The sequence below is a fragment of the Parasteatoda tepidariorum genome, chromosome 11 (assembly GCF_982258835.1).
Source record: "Parasteatoda tepidariorum strain Cologne lab strain chromosome 11, Ptep-v5.0, whole genome shotgun sequence".
Taxonomy (NCBI): domain Eukaryota; kingdom Metazoa; phylum Arthropoda; class Arachnida; order Araneae; family Theridiidae; genus Parasteatoda; species Parasteatoda tepidariorum.
In genome coordinates this window covers 72,701,018-72,722,571 of record NC_141765.1, presented here as the reverse complement: position 1 = coordinate 72,722,571, position 21,554 = coordinate 72,701,018, and the positions used below count along the sequence as shown (strand labels likewise).

The 21,554-nt window shown below is 25.7% G+C and overlaps 1 long non-coding RNA gene across 1 annotated transcript; it reads left to right on the top strand.

Moving 5' to 3' along the window:
• Nucleotides 1-3,274: 3,274 nt before the first annotated feature.
• On the top strand, nt 3,275-7,671 carry LOC147801830 (uncharacterized). Its single transcript, XR_015430437.1, has 2 exons — nt 3,275-3,502; nt 6,865-7,671. It is a non-coding gene; the product is annotated as an uncharacterized LOC147801830 (long non-coding RNA).
• The last annotated feature ends 13,883 nt before the right edge of the window (nt 7,672-21,554 follow it).

Here is a 21,554-nt window from a genome sequence, read left to right as displayed (position 1 = left end):
TTATCTTTTTTTATTTTGTTTTCCTTTTTTTTGACATCAAGTAAAGCGCGAAAATGCTTATAAAATGAAAATTGCGTGAAAGATAAACTTTTCTGCAACAATGGATAAATTATTATTATTTATTGCTAATTTTATTGCTAATTGATATAAAGCTTCAGTGTGTTCCATTGATATATTAAATGTCTTCCATCGGCTGAACCCAGACATTATGATTAAAGTTTATTAAGGTAATTATGAACATTATTAATGTAATTATGAACCTAAAAACAAACTATTTTTAAAATATTTAATTAGAGGAATGTAGATTTTTCATAGTTTTATCATTATCAATCTTAAATAAAGTTTTATATCCGACAGTTAAATTTGCAGTCCTTGTGCTATATCTAGTCTAGTTTTGAATTTATTTTTGGTGTATGTACATAAGCTGAAAATGAATAAGATCAGTCGAATTACGGTTTGCTTCTAAATGAACTGAAGATACTTGTTATAAACGTTAAAAATGGAAATTTGGAAAGCATTTTTCAAGAATGCCAAGTATCCAAATGACTTAATTCATTAAATTTTTTAAAAAAATTTTAAAAAATATCCGCAAGGCAGGTATATTTGGGGCTGATGATTATGAAATCTAACACAAAACTGGGGTCGTGGGTTCTATTCCAGCTGATGACAGTTTTTAATTATTATTTCTTAATACTGAAAATTTTTTTTCTTGTTTTTTTTAAGTATTCATGTTAAAAACTAATAATTTAACAATTATTTAAAAAACTAGAAGGCTCCGCTCCCTGTTCATTTTGTTCACTAACCCTCGTGATTGCTTTTGCATTCATTGTAGATTAAGAGTTATATATTATACATATATATCTTGCATCCGGTTTATTTCCATTTTTTTTTCAACAAAAATTACGATTGAATTACCACTTTCTTTTTGAAGATGACTAAATTTAGGCAAATCAATAAAATTGGTACCAATCAATTAAATTGGAAAATTGGTACCTACCACAGAATTATAATTCAATGAAGATGGGCTCAAGGGATAGAGCATTCTCCTCCGAATGAGATGGACCTAGTTCGAATCCCAGTGATGGCTGGTCGATATGAATTCCACATCCGGCTTTTACCGACCACAGTGCTGACGTGAAATGTCCTCAGTGGTAGGCGGATCATGGGTCGGAGTCCCTTTGCCGTCAGGATAACTGTTCAAATTGGGTTGAACGGATTGGGTTCAAAATTACAAGGCTACGGAGTTGAACATTAATAGTCGTAAACTCGAAATTGGGTGGGCTGTTCAATGACTGTTATAAAATAAACTAATAATTTGGCCACGATAGCTTGGTGAGAATGGGAGTCCGAATAATACCCATGTATAAAATGGTGACTGGTGCATGTTAAATTTGTCGGGGTCATAAACTCCTCCAAGTTCTCATAACAATTCAATACCTCTGGGTACTGATCCAGGAGTTTCCTTGTCTTCTGGATAGGTTTTAAAATTTCAAGGCTAAGTAGTTAATCATTTTTGAGTCAGTTTTTCAACGGCGATTATTAAAAAAAACTTATAATCAAATTGTATTTTCTTGTATTCTTTCTAACTCCTTGCATATTTTCGACACACCTTCATAATTTGATGTTTCTAAGTCTTACAGATTTTGAGCTACAAAGCAAAATGTAATGTAAAAAAAAAAAAAATCGAAAAGAAGGTTTGCAAAAAAATCATTTAAAATTGCAAATAATATAAACACATATTCAAAATTTAAATATTACAAAATTCAAGCATTATTTGGCCCAGGAGAATAGGTTAGGACAATTAGGTATGAATGACATGTATAAAATAGTGAGAAACAATAATCTCGAAGATACATTTGCAAACATTGACATTTCACTTCGAATTTTTTGTCACTCATGATAACTAATTGTAGTAGTGAACTTTCATTCTCCAGACTAAAATTAATAAAAAAATGAGTTAAGAAACAGTATTACTCAAGAGAGATTGAGTAATTTGTCAATTATGAGCATTGAACATGATGTCTTACAGGAAATTGATTTTGATGATGTGATAGAAGATTCCCCTCTCAAAAAGCGCGAAAAGTATTGTTACCTTAAATTTTTGATAAAAATAATGTATATAAGCTTTAATAATTAATTTATATGTTTTTTTACTCTTAAAAGAAAAATATTTTTAAAAATTATTCAAAATTAATTTTTTTTCTCTAAATTTACTCATAAAGGGCCCCCAGATAATGACAGGGCCCCCATAAACATAAAAACGGCTTTGGATGTTGTTTTTTTATTTTTATGAGATGAAAGAAATTCGTTGTCGTAGAAAAAGAAATAATTCCGTTCTTCTGTAGAAAAGGACAAATTATATTGAAAATTAAAATACCTATAATGATCATACGATTAGTTCAATATGATTTAAATATTTCATTTTATATGAAAAAGATTAAATAAATAAAAAGGAATAAATAAACTTTTAAACATAGTAAAATCGTAAGCATAGTATTTCGTAATTAAATACTTTTAAAGGTAAGCGAACATTAAGATATTGTTATTCAATATAAACCATTTTGTAAAAATGATCCTCGTCTTGAATTTTAATACCAAAAAAAAAAGCAACATGTATATTTAAATTGTAAAAGTTTCACTTTATTCAAGTCTTTCTTGTTTCACAAAAATCAGAAATATTTGCTCTTCCGAATATATTAGCAATTGTTTTTTAACCTTTATAAGTTGATTTTATTTTTTTATAATTCGTGGAAATCTCAGGTAAATTTATGTTGACAAGCTATGTTTTAAATGTACAAATTCCTAAACTACTCATTTTTAAATGGTAGAAGATAACATCCCCTCTGAATTATTATTAATATTATAATTATTATTTTTAATATGCTCCTTTTCCATTTTTATTTTATTATATTTTGATATTCTGTTTCTGTAAGGATTTACTAATTCTATCACCAGATGGCAGCTCTACATGCTAAAACATGTTTCTAAATTAAGTAAACAGTTTACTTAGTTTTAAAAGTAAAAATAAAATTTATATTTATCTTTATATATTATTATATTGTTTTATTCTATTTCAGAACAGTTATAACTAAACACTTACTATAAAATAATTAATAAAAATATAACTCTTTTACGCTAATAGTAAGATAAACGACAAAATGAGGTAAACTCTAAAACTACTTATTTGCTGCCACCGAAAAAATAGGATCTTCACTTCCTTTTAAGGGGTTCCTTTTATCTTTTGACGCTATCTATTGAAGTGTGTAACCCCTTTAACGTTGCCATCTTAAAAGAACAGGCTTTTCATTCCGTTAATCTAAAGCTATTATCAATTCGAATAGACTCTAACGGATGTTGTTATTACAAAAGATTGTAAACAAAAATTTAAAAGTTATGATAAGATAATAAGTTGGGACAGTTTTTTTTTCTTTTTTTAAGAAAAATTGTATTTTTAAGCGGTTAAACAATTATGTACATTTTGTAACTACTACATATTTTTAAGGTTTTTATATTGTTATATTATTCTTGTTTGTATATTACTTAATTCTTTACTGATTTTATTTTAGACGCTTTAAAACAATTTTACTATAGGTGTCCGTACAAAGATTATTACTTTTGTAATTGTTTTGTTATTGAATACAAGTGAAGCTTAGCGTTGATTATTTTTAAAATTTTCACTCATATACAATACATTTTATATAAGGTAATGAAATATGCATTTTACAGAATTGGGATATTTTTATTTCGATGACTTTTCATTTTATTCAACTTACTATATTCATTTGAAAAATGACAATGTTTTTTATTTTTGCATATATTTTGTCTGTTTTCTGTCTGTCTATTTTCTACATGATTCATACTTCACAGTCTTAATTGGTCCCTAATTATTTTCCAGATGTTTCATGCTGTGACTGTCTTAATTCCTTTATCTCTTTTGTCACTTCACTGAGATTTGTTTTATTTTATTGTTCTATTAATGTTTTATTGTACATTTATTTTGTGGATATTCTGGTATTGGTATCTGTTCTCCCAGACTACAATGCTTAAGTGCCAAGGGAATTTTTAACTTGTAAATGTTTCAAAGAAAGCATGAAAAGGTTTGCCCAAGGGTGGTTAGATGGTGGGAAGCTTTTGTTTGACTGCATTCCTTTCAGTTGTTTATTTTTTTTTTTCATTATTATTTATCTATTTTGTATGGTAAATATTTTGGATTTCAAGCATTTATTTGGGCAAATCTTATCTTTCAATTACAAGTTGCTTTTTTTGTGATTAAAAATAAATTATGAAAGAAAATAAAGACTCTTTAGACTAACCGTTTGTTATTATTTACTCAAAAAAACAAAACTAAACAGTATTAGAAACTATGTCTCGCTTTAAAACAGAAAGGAGAAGAAGTGAGGTAAAAAAAAAAGGGGGGGGGATGATCACTAGAACATGAAACTTATATACTTTTTATCTGAAAATAATCATGAACTCCTTCAAGGTGAGATTTTTAGAAATATATCATTCATAAATTAAAATGATTGAAGCTCACATATTATGTTTTTTTTTTAGATATTTATGCTTAAAATAGAACAAGAAAAATTAAGTCAACTCTCTGAACTACATAAAATCATTCCTTTTTGCAAAATTTTTGTTTTTAATTTCCCATTAAAGCCATATACTTAAAACACTTTTTTTTATGAGAAAATTATTCTAAACTTGGAATAAAGGACTGATGAGTTCATCAAGCTAAATTTTATAAACTCCTAAGTATCCAAGAATGCCATCTACTAGGTCCTGGAAGCCATGAAAAACCAATGGAATTTCTGCTAATAAAAAATTATTCTCAAGAACCTAGACAACCTCTTTGAAAAAAATCTATTGCAATTTTGGGTGTAAATTCTTGAATGTTGATATTGTAATTAACTATTAAATCTCTTTGTTATTCATTATTAAATTTCATGCTGCATATAAATGAGGGCTATCGTTTAACACAAATGCTCATATTGTTATTTATCTAATAATACTTATTTTGCAATTAATGCCAGTATTTAACAATGTCTTTTCCGAGTTTAAATTACGTTGGTAATGTATTTTTTACAATTTCATGCCATTAATGGATATTAATTACAAGAATTATTTATGTCTGGTAATGTTGTTAAGATACGACCTTTTGCCAATTGACATCTTATAACTTTTGCTAGGCAGCAGAAAGAGCATATTTCAGTTGAATGTCAAATTATATGTATTAAATAATTTTGCTGTAGCAACCTGTTAAACTAATAAATAATAATTAAATAGTGAATAAAAAATTTAAAAACATTAATTCCTACAGTAATCAGCAGATGCGCAATCAACATTTCCAAAATGTTATATCGAAAGTTTCTGTTTTTTGATATTCTCCTTTTATGCTAAGGACGGCAGTATAGTATACTTTTGTTTTAGTTACCTACTTATTGTTTTATGCTAATATGTGTCTTCACTGTGATTGTCATTCTGAGTTTAAGAGTGGTTTTGATATCATCATGATCCTTATGCTCTGTGTCCTATTCATCATTTGAGTGAAATAGAAAATAATATTCCAGTTAACGTAAGTGTCTGAAGCTTTGATTTGCATAGTTAAACCGACCTCCAGCAGCACTATTCAGGCATGCTTCTCTACAGTCAGTGCGTTCTCAATTCTGTATTTTCATGTTTTTGGATTGAACAAGCATCAAGCAATTGTACCAATTTAGAAAGGTGTGCTGCAAGTGGTTTTTTAAAGAAGGAAATTCTTCTTAGTTTTTTAAAAAAAAATTCTACCACTATTATAATTTTATAAGACCTGGGAGATCCCTGTAACAATTGTAACTGTTTCAGTAAAACTAAAACATTCTTAAACTGACTTTAAAACAGGGTTTGTAAAATATATTTTTTATTTTTTAAAGTATTTACACTTTACATTTAGATAACAATATTAGGTTTATAACCGTAAATTTTTCTAAGAAATATAAGAATAATATATTGCTACCAACTTGAATGATCATTGGGAAAGATTTTAACAAGTAATAATAAAATTAGATATTTTTAAAAATTAAGCTTTTTCACCAATGCCTATGATTTATCTTGGTGCTTGATGGGTAATAAAATTTTTTTTTTTTTTTTAATTTTTGATTTTAAGACAAATTAATTAAAGCATAAACTTCTATAACTGGGAAAAATTTCTTTAAGAAACTTTCTGATTATATATGCATATAGGAGTCAAAATTAATAAAAATTTTTCACTGATTAACAGAACTAGTAACTAAAGGAAATAACTTGCGGCTCGCATTTTTACTGGTCTTTTTACACATTTTTTTAGACTTTTTTACTTGTATTTTTTAGAAGTTACTAGTTTAAATGAAAAATTACATTACAAAGAAGTTTGCTGAGTTAAGATGAAATATGCTATTTTATGACAATAGCACAAACCAAAACTGAAAAAAAGCATGCTATTCCTTCACATTGATTGCTGGTGCAGAGAAACAGTAATAATTATTTTATGGTGGTGGTCTATATCAAATTTTAGTGGTCCTAGACAAGTGGACCTTCAATAATTTTAATCCCTGATATATATATGAATATAAGCTTTACCCTGCGGGTCAGGGTAAAGCTTATATATATATATATATATATAAATCTGCCAGTGTAGATTACTGCTTTGTTGCACATAACATTGGTTTTGGTTTTTTATAACGACTTATAAAATAATTCTAATAAGTTTAAAATTGTAGAACTGTGTCTCAGTTTTGTTATATATTTGAGTTTGTTCTATAATATTTTGAAAAAATACAGTTATATATGTAAATTAAATTCTAATTTGTTGCCAAAACAATTTTTAAAATAATTTTATATCTTTTGTAGATATCTGCCACTATGTCAAGTTGGAAAGAATGGGTAGATGAAATTATGAAATGGGCTGCCGAAAATCCCTGGGAGTTTATTTACTATGTTCTGCTTGGACTATCACCTTTCTTCCTTGCCAGCACAATTTTGTCATGGAGATTAGCTAAACATATTGAAGCAGAAGAACGAAGAAAAATAAAAAAATCGAAGAAAAATGCTAACATGGCTGAAATAAGACGTGCAAAAAATGATTGAGGAATTTTTTTGATATTACATTTATATAAATTGATGTATTTATTTTTCAAAATGTTTATATGTTGATGAGTGAAAATGATGATTAAGTTTGTAATCTTAGAAGTTTTATGATGCAGTTTTATTTATTTTCATTATTTAATATAATATGTGCATCAAATATGCGTAATGTGCAAGAACTGCATTTTTTAGTCGTAATGTATGTATAAGTCATGAATAACTTCCAATACTTTAGTCTCAATATCAAGTTTAAAATAAAATTTTTATACTATACAAAATTCACAATTCAAAAACATTCACATTTAAAAATTCATTTGAAAGCTTATTTGCTTAAATTAAAAATTAAATCAAGTTTTTTCAAGCGATAAATGCATTATTTTATTATATAATTTTTTTTATTACAGCTTACTCAATTATGTTTGTATTTGACTATTAAAAGCAAATCCAGTATCTATGGATTTTTAGAGAGAAAATGAATTGATAGAATTTATCATACACTTCTTAATCAATTTTATTGTGTAATTTATTTTTGTATTGTGATTCTTTAATCAATAAAATTTTATGAATGCTTAACAATGTATTAATATATATTTTGTAATGGATAAAAATATGTTTATAACTTATGGTTGTTAATACAAGTGAAATAACTAGTTAGCAGTGATGTTTTATGTCATTAAGGGTTTATGTAATTATTTTTCAAAGCTATAATTTTATATTAATTTTATGTTTAGAAAAAAGTTTAGTTTAGTTCGTTTCATTAGTTATTACAAACTTTGATTATTTCTGATTGTCTATTTTTTATTATGCTAATGCAAATTGAATATTCATTTCTAAAAATAGACTTGTCTTTTCAATTCCCTTACATAAAAGTGTAGCTAATTTAGTTATATATATATATATATATATATATATATATATATATATATATATATATATATATATATATATATATATGCATGGTATAAGGTTTATTAATTTTATTAGACTTTTATTACACTTTTGTGTTGAACATTTTTGTTTCTATAAAATTAGCAAAAGGAGATTGTTTTAAATTATTTTCCAGCATACTGATAAAAAAAAAAAATCATACAACAAAGATTAGAATAAGTAAGATTTTTTTTTTCTCATTTTTTACTCTAAAATGTTTAGCTACCTAGCAAATGAATTATAATTTTAATATTAATAAATGTATGCAATGTTCATAAAATGAAAAAAAAAAAATATCAACACCAATTTCCAAATAACATTTTCAAGTAAATTTGTGCTTGATAATTAAGTTAATAAAATTACTATTTTTTCTTTAAAAAAATATATTGTTTACATTTTCTTTGTAATTATTGAAGTTATTTATTATTAAAATTTCTTAAAATCTTTAATTTATTTAACTTTTTTTTTACTTTTAATAATTGCTATTATTTTTAATTCATCTACTAGCCATCATATATGCATTAATCATTGCCTAATGAGCTTATTTTAGATAAATAATTTAATTACAAATTAAATGCGCTTTTGATGCTGATTATTTTTAGGTTTATATATATTTTTATGTTTTTTTTTTTTTGTTTTTTTTTTTAATTCTATTCGATTGATCAACCGTTTTTTGTCAAAACAAAAAAAGTGAGTTTGTATATACAGGTTTTTCTCATAAAGTAATGTCAAAGAAATCTAGTTTTACAGCAGGAAAAAACAAATAGTGAAAAGGACATCTTTTTGCATTGCAAATGCTCAGTCAGTCAAAGGAAGTAATATGCTTCTTTATAGTCTTCAACCATAATTTGGGAGGTGGGTCTGATCTTTAAAGACTCTACAAATTTATGCTGTGATTCATATATTTTTATTATGTTAAGCATGCCATGGCATTTTTTTAGTTTTTATACCCAACTAGGAATGGTAGGATAAAAAGAAGAGCTTAGTGAAAGAACACATTAACCCTCTAAACACTGTATTATAGTATAGAAATCTTCTCCTTGTGTATCTGTTTTTCCTTAAATAACATATAGAAAAACCAGTGTGATTTGCAAACAGTTAGGGCATTCAGTTAAGTGGCATTTTAAAAAACATCTAAATTTTAAGAGCACAGCTGTAAGTATAAAGCATTAACCAATAACCATTTTTAATATATTCATTGCACCTATGCAGGACTGATTGTGCTCCGGAAAAAATCCGGATTTCCGGGTTTTTCGCTAACCGTGATCCGGAGGTCGAAGGTTCAAACATTTCAAAAAATCATTGATCACAAAAGTTTCCAGAAATCAAATTTTCAAAGGTGGAACTTCAAAACACAGTTTATTTTATTTTTTAAGGGAGAGCCAGATGCTTTATAAGCTTATATTCAAAATTAATATTTATTTCTTATCAGTAAATAGTTACAATCATAAACTCAAGAAAGAAAGACATATTTGTAAATTTCAATTACTTCTCCTGGTCTTTCATAGGTATGTAAAAAATTTTAAATATATTTTAAGTAAACTAAGAAATATTGAGAAAAAAGAAAAAACCTTGTTTAAATTTTTTTTCTAGTTATTCGATTTCAACTTTTTTTTTTTTTTTACTTAAGAAATTTTCCGGAATTTTGACTTGGGCTCACAATCAACCCTGCCTATGTGAAAGCATATTGTTGTATCAGCTAATTTATTCTGCCATGTTTTCATATAAAAATATTTCAGCATTGTAAAATTTTTGTTAAGAACTTTGTGTTCTTGACATTTTTTAAAAATGAGTTTTTTAAATAAAAAGAAACAATATTCAACATATTCTTCATATTTGAATTGCTTGAAGATCTTTTTTACATATCTACTTAATAATTTACTTTTGGCATGCTATAAAATGCAATTATTTATTTTGTGGTATGCAGTACAATAACCGGTATCAAAGGGCAAATAGCTAAAACTATAAAAAATTATATTCAAAAATATAATCATTATAAAAACTTTAATTAAAAGTTTATTGATTAAGTGGTTATAATTTTTCTCATTAAAATTATGCTTTAACTAAATTTGGAATTAATCTTTCATCAAAAAATCTTACCTTTTTCAGATTTTTATTTTAAAAATAATGAATGTTAAAAAAGAGAACTGAAATATTAGAAAAGGTTACAATGGTAGTCCTGAATTGAATTATTGTTAAATTTATTTGAAATTGAATCAGTATTGAAAATAAATTAAATTGAATTATAATTGAAAAAAATATATAATTCACTTTGAAACTTTATAGAAAAAGTTAAATCTTATGAATTGTATCCTATGCATCATGTTTTTACCAAGCATATAAAATATAAATAATATTTCTACATCATTTTTCTTCTTAGAAATAAGAAAATGTTTTCTTAATAATATTTTACAGAAACTCAATGCTGTGGTTTAATATTAAAAACAACAAATATCAATACTTGGTGATAGATAATGCAATGAATTAATCATTTCTGACTTTTAACAGCTAGGTCAACCAATGTGAAACTTTTAGAATTCGACACAAAATTGTATTAATTTGAATCTTGGTATAAGCCACATATGGAGTATATATATAGCTAAAAAAATTTTTAAAAAAAAAAAGCATTTTTAAAGCACTAAAAGAAATACTTAGAAGCAATTTTTTGTAAAAAAAGAAAAAGAAGTAAAAGCATGTTTAAATAATCATGATAAAATAAGTTGTTTCTAGCTGAAAACTGTTCTGAAATTTTTTAGCCACCATTAAAACTTAAATGCATAGTTATAAATTTATTCAATATGCTATTGCTTATTCTATTCTTTAAAATAATAACTACTTTATTCAATTATGTAAAAAAAATAATTTTAAATTACAATTAGTTACACTTCATTTAAAAAAAATATTGGGAATGTTTTTTTTTAAATATTTAAATAAAAAAAAATTTATAAAATATATGTTAAAAAAAATACTCATAAGATTAATTAATCATGCCGAATTAATAAAGATGTGTAGAGAATAAAGTAAACTAAAAAAAATCGAAATAAATTCTAATTACTAATGTAAATTAAGTGACTGTACCCCTATTATACTTTTATAAAAAATTTTAATATTGTTTAATACTTCTTTAATCAAATGATAAAAAAATAGTTTCAATAATTTTGAAATTAAAATATAGTGAGTATTGTAGCTAAGCATTTTTGTCCGAAGATCCTTATATTCAATATTATTTAACAAATCTGAGATACATTTATAGTTAATTTTAGTTATTTTTAAATCAGATGATAAAGAGATTAATTAAATATTTTAGAAATGACAAATCTGAATCACATAAGATTCCTTACTGCATTTGCTATAAATGTTTAAAAAAAGTAAAAACAAAACCTAAAATCTTACTTATCTGAAATCCTGTCTTTAGAAATTATTGAAATTTTATCAATAACTAGAGTAAGAACAAATCCAGCGAAATAAGATTACAATATAAAACCTAAATACTTTATACAATTGGAGAACAGTCTCTCAGATATGAACTCCCAAGATTATAAAACCGTAATTAATTCTTTATTGAATTAAATGGAGAGAAAAAAAAATTTGAATTGATGAAGCACTGGAACCATATGTAATTAGTAAATTAGTGAACAATCCTCAAGTTAAGTTCAAGGATTTTGGTACTGTTCTACAAGTAGACCAGAGAGAGAATGCTGTTGGTTTTAATGTAAACTATGGCATTACATCAGCAAAGAAATTATCGAGAACTAAAACAAAATTTATTTTTGTTATTGAGGAAATATTAACTAATGTTTAGTTTGTCTTTGTGATCAGCAAAAAATAAGTCAGGTTTTTGGATTGATTTCAAAAGGCGAAAGATAAAGCCTGAAATCCGGAGTCTCTAAAATGCAGCAAAATTGCATGCATGAATGTAGGAATCCTCTATATCCCTAATAAAAACTAAATGCTCCCTGAATTATTAAAACAAACTGATACGAATTGTTGAAACAAAACATGTATAAAAAGAACACCCAATTAAAAAAAATAAAGATGTTTGAATTACTTTCATTTCAGTCACTTTTATGGTGGCAGCTTTTTTTTTGTATGAAAGATAATATATATTTTGCGCCTTGAAATTTGAATGACTAAAAAAGTTTTGTTTTCATTTCTTGAATCTTTCTAAAGATTCAATGTTTGTTTTTAAATAATGCCTCTAATTTTAAACCCAACATTACGCTAAGAATAATCTTTTTGCTTGCAAGAAATATAATTAAAATTATGCTAACCAATCAAAATCTTGTACTTATACAAACATTACTTGCTTCCTGTTAATATCGTAATGTTTATAAATGTTCGATTTCATATATCTTATGTATGATTCTTTTTAAGCTCTGTTGTGTAGAAAATCCTTATTACTGTGTACACATTGTACTATTAATTTAAAACTTGTGGCATGAAGATTGTCTTCTACATGTCTGGTACTGTATATCTCAGATTTTATAACATGAAATTCGTGTGCAATGTCGATACTGTTTTAATTTTAAAAAATTTGTCTAGGAATAATTTTGTATAATTTATTTTTCAGGAGTTGTAATTGTTCAGTTTCGTAAAAATCATTTAAAAAAACTTATTTTAAAATACTGTAAGTATAACAGAAGTTTTAAAAGTTCTGAAATTATTTTTGTTGAACTGTTACAAAAGTCAACAACATTCTAATAATTTGTTTTACACATTTTTTTTATTTGATATACCACTTCATTAAATGAAGTAAATTTTTTTGCATTCCAAGTTCCAAAGAGTACAAAAGAGAGCATTAGGTGAATTGATCTATAAGTTTTCTAAATTGTCCTTAAGTTTTTTAAAAGGGATATTTTTTAAACTGATGAGCATATAGAAAAAAAAAATTGCGTTATAAGGGTTACTTTTCTTATAAAAAAATGGATATTTTAACTGAATGTTTCTGTAAAAATAAATACATAACTTGTTTTCTTTTATTCAATAGGAAAAATATTTGATGTTTGAAATTCAAATAAAGTTTTAAATATGCCTAACATAGAATGACTAAACAAGGTTACTAAAGCGTTAAATTAACTAAAATTTTTCATTTTTCTGAAACTGTATTTTAGCAGTCTTGTTGCAGTTATTTATTGCATAATCAATGTATCTTGATTTCATTTTATGTACTTTTTAAAACCTGTAATAAATGAGTACTTCTAGTAATTTAAATCATTTTATCTATGAAATTTATATTAAATTGTTTAGTAATTCTTAATCTATTGCAGTTTATTTGCATTAGAAGTAATAATTTCATATTGTATTTTTTTCCTTGCTTCCATTTTTATAAAGCTTTTGTTTTCTTTTTTGTGTGTTTTTTTTAACATTTTATTCTAGTACTATGCTTTGATCAAGCATTTCAATAATTTTATTTAGCCAACTTTGCAATTTCAATAACTTTTAACATAATTAATGAAACATTGAACATTTCCGTGAGACAACTTAAAACTTTATGTATCTTATAATTTATCAATTATATTGAAGATTCTGATATATATAAACGATATAAATATAATTTATAATAGAAGTTCTGAAATAACCAAGAACATAATAAGCTATTAGTTTTAACTTATTTTATTTTACAATTCATGGATTTAAATTTTGTTTATTTTTAAAATAATTTTAGCAGTATTTTGCGTTATGATGCAAGTGACATTTAAACTTATTGCAATCAATTGATATTTATCATAACACTCTGAAAATTTTCATAATGTATAAGCTGTTCAATTTATTTATAACATACCTATTTATAACTTTAGAAAAAATTAGCATTTCTCAGGACAAGGTTTATTTGAAAATTACTGTATAAATTTGACAAAATTCTTCATTAAGATTTTTAAAAAAAAATCTGCTTCCGATTTTAAAAATATCAAAGATAATTTAACAATTTTGAAATAAATGTTCTAGTGTAACTGTTAAACCCTTTAATTAGCAAGCTACTTGGGGAAAAAAATTTGTCGAGAGAAGGTGCAAAGCAACTAGGTTCAATCTTATACTCATTCCATTATAAAAATACTTTACTAAAGATGCTGTACCTAATTAGCTTGTTTCAGATTAGGTCTAACTATATGCATACCTGCCAACATTTAATCCTTTCAAGGATGATTTTTCCCAGTGGTAGTAAAATGGAATTTAAATTACAATTTCAGGCTGAAACATACGCTGTATTTTGAACAAGCTTATGCGGACTATCACAACAGCATTACATATTAATTTATATGCTTATTTTTTTTAAAAAATTGTGGTTAATCAAAAAGATTATAAATTAAGTTTATATAAATGCAAGGAATATATAGAAAGCATAAATTTTACTACCGCTTTAAATACAGATATAAAATTTTTAAAGTTAACAGGTATGTATATGGGACCACATTTATAAAGTTAAGTTATTGTATTTAATGATTTTATAAATTATCGAATACATGTTTGAAAATTACTTATTATAAACACCAATTTTTAGACTTGTATTATCAATAACAAACTGTTGATCTGACAAGATCCTTTTTATAACCTAAATTAGTCAGATTATTTTGGAGATTAATAATTTTAAAAGAAAGGCTTAGTAATTTTGCCTTAAAATCAATAAAGCAGACTCTTTTGTTTGATGATGTGATTGAAACTTTTACCTATGTTAAGCATGAATTTTTTTCAATAAATATTTTTTCATTATAAAAGGTTCTAGTACATTTATTTTAACAATATGTATAATTTTATAAAGTTAGTTGAAAGGAGTATAGAAAATGCAAAATTGAAATTTTCATAATACTTAAATGCCTTGCATTTTATGATAGGAATGTAGTTGCATTTATAAATTGTCAAGTGTGACTTAACTGAGTTTAAATTTAATTAATAAAATATTGATTAATGTTTTGTTCCCATTAAAAAAACTTTTGTCTGTCTCGGTTTTTTTTTATATATATATATATATATATATATCAAAAACAAATTATGTGTAAGTAACCAATTTCAATGTTGTATTTCGTAAAAATGGATTTAGTCACAAAATGAAGCAGGAAATTTATTTTTTCTTCTAATTTATAACAATGAAATTTTTAAAAAAGCAGCTACATATATTTTGTAATACAGTAAAATCCTGACTAACCTAAAACTTCAAATAACCAGAATTTTTGGAAATTTATGCAAAAACACTTGCTTCATTTTTTTTTTTTCAAAAGATCAATTAAGTGCTCAAAATCCACTGTATAATACCAGTAAATTTCAGGGGTTCGGAAATTCTTTTGTCTTTATAAACGTAAGATAATGGGAAAATAAAGAAAAGGAGAAATTGAGAGGATTGTATTTAATGGTTTTTTGATTTGTGCCTTTTTAGTTTCTTTGAATTAAACTTATACAATCTTTGATATATATTAGAAAAATAAAACAAGAGCAGGAATAATGAATATTAAGTAGATTTGGATTAAATGCAGACGGTTTCTGTAAAAGAAAATCCTTTTTTCCGAAATATGTAAAAATATGACGAACTAAGATTTTCAGCATTAGTTTTGTTTTAAATTAATATAGAATGATTGTATATATATAAACTGTTTTTATTATGACTCACTTTTTAGGAGTGTTTCTGATAGTCTTTATAGTCAATTTTTTTTTCTGAAAATACAGTAATAAGATCATCTGCTTAAAGTTTAGTTTTAACAATTAAAAACAGTATTTTTCAATTTCTTTTTAATGGCACTGCAATTTTAAGAGAACTTCTGATGATTTCTTTTTATTGTCACTTTATCCTAAAAATACAATATAGAAAAATGAGTTCTTCAGTTTAGCTTTGTTTTAATTCTTTTTTTAGTAGCTATTAATAAGTCTTTTTATTTATATATCATTATTTTCTATAATCAAAGATTCTGATATATTTTTTCTTTGTGGCATTTTTTTTTTTTTTTTTTTTTTTTATTATTGTTATTATTAATTTTCGTTTTTATCACATCTTTGCCTGGTAAAATCAATAATATAAAGTAGCAGGAATTTCAGTATTATATTGGCAACTGATAAAAAATATATAAATATACAAGTTGATAAAAGAGATGATAATAAACTAAGATTTTTTTGTTCTTTTTCTTTATCCATAATAATTTTTATAGACAGCTACTTAATTTTTCTCTAATCATAATTATTTTCATAAGCCATAATTTTTTTTTTTTTATCATGGCATTGAATTATTTGCCCAAAAAATAGGATATTAAAAATTTAGATTTTTGGCGCTCATGGACCATATAAAAACAAATGGACAAATATAAAAACAAAACATAAAAATATTACTAGCCATATCATCGAAATGTATTTAACTGTTGCAAATGCTATACACTGCTTATTATCTAATTCCTTTATTGCTAGAATATGACCATACTCCTCTGGTCCAACTGTCTTAAACATGTTTTTGTCATTCATTTAAACAAAAATAATTAATTTTACTTTAAAAAAATTATCTATAGAGTTGTAAAAACAAAAAAGGGAATGTGAAGTGTCTGTATTTAGGTGTTCAAATTTCATTAAGGGCCATAAAGGATTCATTTTTTTTGTTTTAACATTTGAGTAGGTGAGACATCAAAAAACTATGAGGGTAGTTTTTTAATTAAATTCCACTAGGAAATAAAAACGAAATGAAAGAAAATTTTCAAGAAGCAAATTTGTTTTCAGATTCTATTTACGTATCTCTTTTTTTTTCAGCATATTTGCCAAGTTTGTTTAAACACTTACCATACCTTACAACTAGATTTAGAATACCCTCTTCATGAAAACTTATCGCCGGCTCTGTTAACCTAGAGGTCACATTGGTTTTTTCGTATTTGTCATCATTGTAGTGAATGAAGTCAAAATGATGTTTGAAATATCAGAAAAGATGAAAATCACTCAGTGTCGCTGTCATAGAGTAGCAAAATTCCATGTCGCTGAGCACAGTTGTTATTAAGGAATTCTGGAACAAGACACAAGCACGTCACGTACGCGCGCGTGTCACCTATTTGTTTACACAGCAAAGCAGCCCTTACTTAAAAAAAACATTGTAATATTTTAAATAAGATAAACACTTGGAAGTCAATGAAAAGCTTTATTTTAAATACAAATTAAGTGATTTAAAACATTTTTATGAGAAAAAAACTAGATAAAAATTTGAAATCAATAGGTTTAAAATTTTTAAAAAAATAGGATACATAACCATGAACACCAGCTACTCCTTAAAAACCTTTACGTTTTCAAAATAATTTTTTGCTAAAAAAAAAATAATAATAATTAGCATAAATTTTAGAGAATAGAAACGATAAACATTTTTAAGATTCAGTTTTGAAAAATTATTTGTTCTTAATTGATATTGTTCAGCATCAAGAAGTTAAAACTGTAACTAATTTTAATCAAGTAAATAAAAATCTCATTATAATTCCTGAACTCAGTAAGAAATAAATACAGCTAATAACTAACTGGTACAATCAAAAATATGTAACCTTAATTAAAAAACTGCTCATTACAGCAAAAATATCTAAGTATTTAACAGATGTAAGAAAATTATAATCACTAAAAATTAAATGAAAAAAAATGATTTTGAATTTATTTCAATTCCCATTAAACAGTAAAGAAAAAAAATATTCACATATATTAAATAAAAAAAAATTTATACATTTTGGAGAAAAAGATAAGAACAAAATTAAAATTGGTTTTTATAAAAAACACCCATTTTACAGATAAAAATCAAAACATTATAATTTTAATATTCCTATTAATGAGAAATATAAGTTGTAAGAATTATGTGTCTGAAATGAAGAGATATTTTTTTAAAAAGAGTAATGTAAAAAATAAATTTTCAGCAATAGCTTTTACAAAATACATTTCAGGTAGCAATAATTTTTTTATTTCTATATGAATTCTATATTAGGGAAACAAATACAAAACTATTTCTAATTTTCCTCTGTTTATCAGAAACTTTTTGGTTCTAGGAGCATAGTTTTTTAAATTCATCAGACACGATATCTTTTTAATGATAGAATTTTTCACTAAGAAATACAATTACGTCATATATATATATATATATATATATATATATATATATATATATATATATATATATATATATATATATATATATATATATATATATATATATATATTGGGTTGAGTAAAAAATCATTGCATTTCTTTTTTTTTGGCAACAGATTACAATAATGCAGTTTCTGAAATTATTAAAGCATTTGATATATTTGCTGCTATATCATTATGATCTAACTGTTCATTTTTACCCTATTTTTCTGATTTGTTTCAAAAAGGGGAAAAACGTGCTTCAAACTTGTGAGAAATTCATAAAGTTTACAGCAACAATGCTCTACAAGAACGTCAAGGCCAAAATTGGTTCAGGAAATTCCATGCTGATGATTTTGATTTGAAAGATTTTCTTCAATCAGGAAGGTTTACCAAGATTGATGACATATTAAAGACATTGGTTCAGTCAAGCCCACATTACACGACACAAGAGATTGCACAGATATTGAAGATTCATCAAAAAAGTTTTTGTGTCAATCTAAGGAAACTGGAATACGCAAGCAAGCTCGATATTTGGATTCATCATGAACTCAAAGAAGTTTAATTGGTGACTCAAATAAAGATCAGTGATAGGTTCATGAAACGTGAAGAAAATATCATTTTTTGAAGAGAGTGATAACTGGTGGTTAGAAGTAGATTGTTTACAATATGGCGTGCAAACTGTTTTTGTCTGGAAGTGATAAATCATCCTCAATGAATTCAACAGCAGAACTTCATTAAAAGAATGTTATGCTCTCAATTTGGTGGAATTTGTAGTGTTTTTTATGAGCTGCAAGAAAAAAACGGTGTAATAGTTTCCGATATGTACTGTAGACAATTGAGCAGTTTGAACATAGCTATCATCCAGAAATGTCCGGAACTAGTCAAACATAAAGGAGTAGTATTCCTTCACAACAACGCGAGACCAACTCACGTCTTTTGTGACCCGTCAAAAAATATAGGAGCTTGGGTGGGATGTATTGTTCCACCCAGCATACTCACTAGACATTGGGCTGTCAGACTTCCACTAGTTTTGATTTGATCAAAACTCCTTGAGTGGAATAACCTTAAATTAAGATGAGGCTGTAAATCAGCACTTTGTTCAGTTTTAGCAAATAAAGACAGGTCTTTCAATGAACCAGGAATTATGAAGCTCACCGAAGGATGGCAAAAGGTATTTGAACATAAGAGAACATACATGATTGATTGACCTTTAACCTTTATTTAGAAACGCTATGACTTTTTACTCATCCTAATATATTAGCATAAATTCAAACTATTACATATTAAAAACTAATTTTCCAAATTTTACCTTTTTATTTAAGATAAAAACAATTAATGGGGATATCAGGGAATTAGTGGGTATTAGTAGCTGCGAGTATTTAATGCTGTTCCAATGTATATAGGAGCATATCCACAAAGTAAAATTAATTTTAACATCTAAATGTTTATAATACTGAAACAGGGTTCCCACTCTTTTATCAAAGCCAAACTTAATGAGTTTTAGAAACTTTTCTGTTGAAAAAAATTAAGTACTTTTTTAAAAGACGTAACAATAATATAATAATTATTTATTATCAAATATACATATACCCACAGTAACAGTTATCTACCTTTTTAAAAAAAATTTCATTATATTGCAAGTACTGATAAAATTGTATTTATTATGGAACTGTTTATTTTTCAGTACAGTTGGGCATTTTAAAAATATTTCTGCTTTTAAAAAATTTGCAGCTACTTATTACACTTTAAAATATCATACACATTTAATTCGTCAAATTTTTTAGAAATAATTGCTTCCTTTACGAACTGTAGTTCAAAAATTTTGGTTACTTCTTTTCTATAAACGCATGCACTACCAATAGAATTGAATTTTTTGGACTCTGTCGATATGGTAGATCAATGTGGGTACCTCGATACTGACAAAAAAAAGGTACAATTTCTTTTTCGCATGCAATATCTCGCTCACCCACACCCTATTCTATTCTTTCAGAAAGCTCCACATGGGGCCTCATTCTAGGCAAAAGGAAGAATATTTTAATAAAAGAACTACAACAAGGGCATGTTTTCTTACCTTTGCCTGTATTCTTGTCTCTTAAAATGCTCTACCCTAAATGCAGAATCTCATTTTAGACAAAGGAGAACTGAAATCTTAGTTTTAAACATTTTTGTAAGACTAAAAAATTGTCTTAATCAACTAGTGATGCTTGAAATTTAGAACTTTTAAAAACCTTCTAACAAAAATAAGTATCCTTTAAGGGCCTTAATTTTCTAAAATAAAATTTAAGGACTTTCAATGACCATGGGAACCCTGTGAAAACAAACACTATTATTAAAATCATACATATATATATATATATATATTTTCACTAATTATACACATAGAATTACTAATTAAATTTATTTCAATAATTAAATGCATAAACCTTTTGGTAACCAAGTCTTATGGAAAAAGAAATTTTTTACTATACATGAATAGGAAAGAAGGCTCTTCTTAGGGAAGAATTTGAATTTTTATTTAATTGTGCAACATTTATTTTAATTTTCAAACAAGAAAAATATGATTGATAAATATATTGAACCCTTTCAAAATAAATTTTGAAACATTATGATTATGCGGGAAACTACTATCTCTAAATGATAGTGCAATACACATTTCTAATCATCAATCATGGTGAGCAATCGATATTTCACAGTTCTTTTGACATAGATTTCGTCCAAGATATCCTAGATTGATAATAGGTGGTCCTATCACTCTTTTTTTCATGTTTAGAGAATTCAAGATGTTTCATGTATATTGAGCGGTGAGATCAAAATAAATTGTGGTTTGAATTACATTCTCGAGACTTTTGTTATCGATTGATTCATTGTCATTGGAAAAATTTCAGTTTGAAAAGAGCAAAAATGTCTAACGCCTGTATTTGGAGTTATTTTTCAGGGAATTAAATAAAATTTTAACAGTTCAGTAAGGACACTCTAATGAGTATTAAAATAACATTGCATTTATAGAACAGCAAACGGTACTTCAGGTAGCAATGGTTATGATGAAAGGGCTACACTAACAGGAGGAGGAGGTGTTATTAAAGAGCATAGACTATATATATATATATTGCGCACACACTTAGAAAAAAATTTCTAAAAACATAACTAATATAATATTTTACTAATAGAGATTAAAATTGGCTTATACTTACTAGCAACGGAAAATTAAACACTTTAATTGATAAAACTCGCAGCTTACTTATGAAATATACTGTATATAATACCAGGGGTCTGTTTAGAAGAAATTTGAGTCCGTTAACGGATCCTTAACAAAATATCTTTTCATAAATACGGATCCTTCACATAATAATTTATCTTTTAATCGGACCCTTCACAAATTTGCTTATCTTCATTATTGTTTTGTTAATGGAATAAACCCTTCCAGAGGGTGGGGGAAAAGACGGTTTGAGACAAACTAAGTTTCCCTAAGT